Raw genomic sequence first — 4,708 nt, 5'->3', positions numbered from 1 at the left:
GCTATTTGGGATGCCATGTTGTAGTTATCTTTAATAGGTGAATATTGAATGCTATCGATGGGATTCTTGTTAGAATAAGTTAGTTATAGTGTAGGGTATAGTAGGAGGTATAAATCTGCTTCCCAAATGGGACCCTGTTCCCTATATAGTGCACTAGTTTGACCAGAGCCCTATGGGTAGTACACTACTTTTACCAGAGCCCTGTGGGCACTAGGGTCCCATTTGGGACTCAGACCAGTTGCAGTTCTCTTCCACGCTGTTATGAGGCGCTGTAAAATGTTACATTTTCCATACGCACAAAAAGCTTATTTCTCTCAAATTTTGTGCACAAATTTGTTTACATCACTGTTAGTGAGCATTGGTGAGCATTTCTCCTTTGCCAAGATAATCCATCTACCTGACAGCTGTGGCATATCAAGAAGCTGATTGAACACCATGGTCATTACACAGGTGCACCTTGTACTGGGGACAATAAAATGGCACTCTAAAATTCTGCAGTTTTGTCACACAACACGCTGCCACAGATGTCTCAAGTTTTGAGGGAGCGTTCAATTGGCATGCTGACTGCAGAAATGTCCACCAGAGCTGTTGCTAGAGAATTGAATGTTAATTTCTCTACCATAAGCCGCCTCCAATGTCGTTTTAGAGGATTTGGCAGTATGTCTAACCAGCCTCACAACCACAGACCACATGTATCCACGCCAACCCAGGACCTCCACATCCTGCTTCTTCACCTGCGGGATCGTCTGAGACCAGCCACCCTGGACATCTGATGAAACTATGGGTTTACACAACCGAAGAATTTCAGCACAAACTGTCGGAAACCGTCTCAGGGGGAAGCTCGTCTGTGCTCGTCGTCCTCACCAGGGTCTTGACCTGACTGCAGTTCGGTGTCGTAACCGAATTCAGTGGGCAAATGCTCACCTTCGATGGTCACTGGCACGCTGGAGAAGTGTGCTCTTCACAGATGGCGTTGTGTGGGCGTGCGGTTTGCTGATGCCAACGTTGTGAACAGAGTGTCCCATGGTGACGGTGGGGTTATGGTATGGGGCAGGCTTAAGCTACGGACAATGAACACAATTGCATTTTATTGATGGCAATTTGAATGCACAGAGATACCTTGACAACATCCTGAGGCCCAGTGCCATCACCTCATGTGTTAGAATGATAAGGCATGGCCACAATCAACAGCCTGATCAACTCTATGTGAAGGAGATGTGTCGTGCTGCATGAAGCAAATGATGGTCACACCAGATACTGACTGGTTTTCTGATCCACACCCTTACTTTTTACTTTTTTTTATTTATTAAGGGATCTGGGACCAACAGATGAATATCTGTATTCCCAGTCATGTGAAATCCCTAGATTAGGGATTTCAGCATCAATGCCAGATCCCAGACTGTGGCTTTAATCCTGTAGATGTCTATATTAATTCATTGGTACATGTCTATGGTCTTTAAAGGGGCAATCTGTGATTGGTAATTAGAGCCAATTAAATGTCATTTTATAAAGTCAAAAGACCCTCATTTAATTATTTATAATTCAACCCGCTGCTACTTTTCCTCTGGTTGCTTTCTCACGTAAACTATTACACACACACACACACACACACACACACACACACACACACACACACACACACACACACACACACACACACACACACACACACACACACACACACACACACACACACACACACACACACACACACACACACACACACACACACACACACACACACACACACACACACACACACACACACACACAGAGCTGTCATAGCTGTCTATATTATTTCTGCTACCATAGTGTCTGTGTCAGGGCTCTCATTAGAGCAGCTCTTATGCTGGCCAATCAGCTCTTGATATCTCCCTGATGCATTGTGGGCCAGATGAAAGCAGCTTGGAGGACTCAGCCTCTTGTGGTTGGCACACATACGACCCTCTGTGATGGCGTGACACGCATTGGCAGCATCAGGCCTGGTTTATAATGAGGAATTACAGACTCAGAATTTGCAATGGCACACATTCTGACACGTGTACACACACACACACACACACACACACACACACACATTGATAATTTATTCTGTAGATTGAAAAGGGAGAGAAAGATTCCTCACCTTCCTGTCTCTCACATCCTCCTCCTGTTATCTGTCATCATCAGTGAAGATATGCAGCTCAGAGTTAGACTATAACTGATCTGTCATCATCAGTGAAGATATGCAGCTCAGAGTTAGACTATAACTGATCTGTCATCATAAGTGAAGATATGCAGCTCAGAGTTAGACTATAACTGATCTGTCATCATTACATAAGATATGCAGCTCAGAGTTAGACTATAACTGACTATAACTGATCTGTCATCATTACTTAAGATATGCAGCTCAGAGTTAGACTATAACTGATCTGGGTGTAAGACTGTCTTAGACATTCCTAGATAATGGAGCATGAACAGGACATTGATTTAGTATTTGTCTTTGGGTGGATAGGTTGTTCTTGTTGGTGTGATGGCAGCTAACAGCAGGCATGGTACAGTGGCTTGCGAAAGTATTCACCCCTCTTGGCATTTTTCCTTTTTTGTTGCCTTACTACCTGGAATTCAAATGGATTTTTGTGGGGTGTGTATCATTTGATTTACACAACATGCCTACCACTTTGAAGATGAAAAATATGTTTTTATTGTGAAACAAACAACAAATAATACAAAAACAACTTGAGCGTGCATAACTATTTATCCCCCCAAAAATCAATACTTTGTAGAGCCACCTTTTGCAGCAATTACAGCTGCAAGTCTCTATAAGTGTGGCACATCTGTCCACTGGGATTTATGCCCATTCTTCAAGGCAAAACTGCTCCAGCTCCTTCAAGTTAAATGGGTTCCGCTGGTGTACAGCAATCTTTAAGTCATACCACAGATTCTCAATTGAATTCAAGTCTGGGCTTTGACTAGGCCATTCCAAGACATTTAAATGTTTCCCCTTAAACCACTCGAGTGTTGCTTTAATCAGTGTGCTTAGGTCATTGTCCTGCTGGAAGCTGAATCTCCGTCCCAGTCTCAAATTTCTGGAAGACTGAAACAGGTTTCCCTCACGAATTTCACTGTATTTAGCGCCATCCATCATTCCTTCAATTCTGACCAGTTTCCCAGTCCCTGCCGATGAAAAACATCCCCACAACATGATGCTGCCACCACCATGCTTCACTGTGGGGATGGTATTCTCGGGGTGATGAGAGGTGTTGGGTTTGCGCCAGATATAGCGTTTTCCTTGATGGCCAAAAAGCTACATTTTAGTCTCATCTGACCAGAGTACCTTCTTCCATATGTTTGGGGAGTCTCCCACATGCCTTTTGGCGAACACCAAACGTGCTTGCTTATTTTTGCTTTAAGCAATGGCTTTTTTTCTGGCCACTCTTCTGTAAAGCCCAGCTCTGTGGAGTGTACGGCAAAGTGGTCCTATGGACAGATACTCCAATCTCCGCTATGGAGCTTTGCAGCTCATTCAGGGTTATCTTTGGTCTCTTTGTTGCCTCTCTGATTAATGCCCTCCTTGCCTGGTCCGTGAGTTTTGGTGGGCGGCCCTCTCTTGGCAGGTTTGTTGTAGTGCCATATTCTTTCCATTTTTTAATAATGGATTTTATGGTGCTCCGTGGGATGTTCAAAGTTTCTGATATTTTTTCATAACCCAACCCTAATCTGTACTTCTCCACAACTTTGTTCCTGGCCTGTTTGGAGAGCTCCTTGGTCTTCATGGTGCCGCTTGCTTGGTGGTGCCCCTTGCTTAGTGGTGTTGCAGACTCTGGGGCCTTTCAGAACAGGTGTGTATATATACTGAGATCATGTGACACTTAGATTGCACACAGGTGGAATTTATTTAACTTATTATGTGACTTCTGAAGGTAATTGGTTGCACCAGATCTTATTTAGGGGCTTCATAGCAAAGGGGGTACATACATATGCACACAGCACTTTTTAATTTTAGTTTTTTATTATTTTTTTAAATAAGTTATTTTTTTCATTTCACTTCACCAATTTGGACTATTTTGTGTATGTCCATTACAGCAAGGGGGATGAATACTTTTGCAAGGCACTGTAACCCGTTCATGACGCATTATGGAGAATCTCTTGAACATATTTTCATTCAAAGACTCAATCATGGACACTCTTTCTGACAGTTGTAGCTGCTTTGCGTGATGTATTGTTGTCTCTACATTCTTGCCCTTTGTGCTGTTGTCTGTGCCCAATAATGTGTGTTCTATGTTTTGTGCTGCTACCATGTTGTGCTGCTGCCATGTTGTTGTCATGTTGTGTTGCTACCATGCTGTGTTGTTGTCTTAGGTCTCTCTTTATGTAGTGTTGTGTTCTCTCTCTTGTCGTGATGTGTGTTTTTGTTCTATATTTGTATTTTTAATCCCAGTTGCCATCCCCGCAGGAGGCCTTTTGCCTTTCGGTAGGCCGTCATTGTCAATAAGAATTTGTTTTTAACTGACTTGACTTGTTAAATTAGCACGCGCTCCAGCAGGTATATCTTTCTGGTCATCCCCAAAGCCAATTCCTCCATTGGCCGTCTCTCCTTCCAGTTCTCTGCTGCCAATGACTGGAACGAACTACAAAAATCTCTGAAACTGGAAACACTTCATCTCCCTCACTAGCTTTAAGCACCAGCTGTCAGAGCAGCTCACAGATCACTGCACCTGTACATAGT

This window comes from Salmo salar, chromosome ssa22, assembly GCF_905237065.1.
Source record: "Salmo salar chromosome ssa22, Ssal_v3.1, whole genome shotgun sequence".
Classification (NCBI taxonomy): Eukaryota; Metazoa; Chordata; class Actinopteri; order Salmoniformes; family Salmonidae; genus Salmo; species Salmo salar.
Note: the sequence above shows the minus strand (reverse complement) of the source record.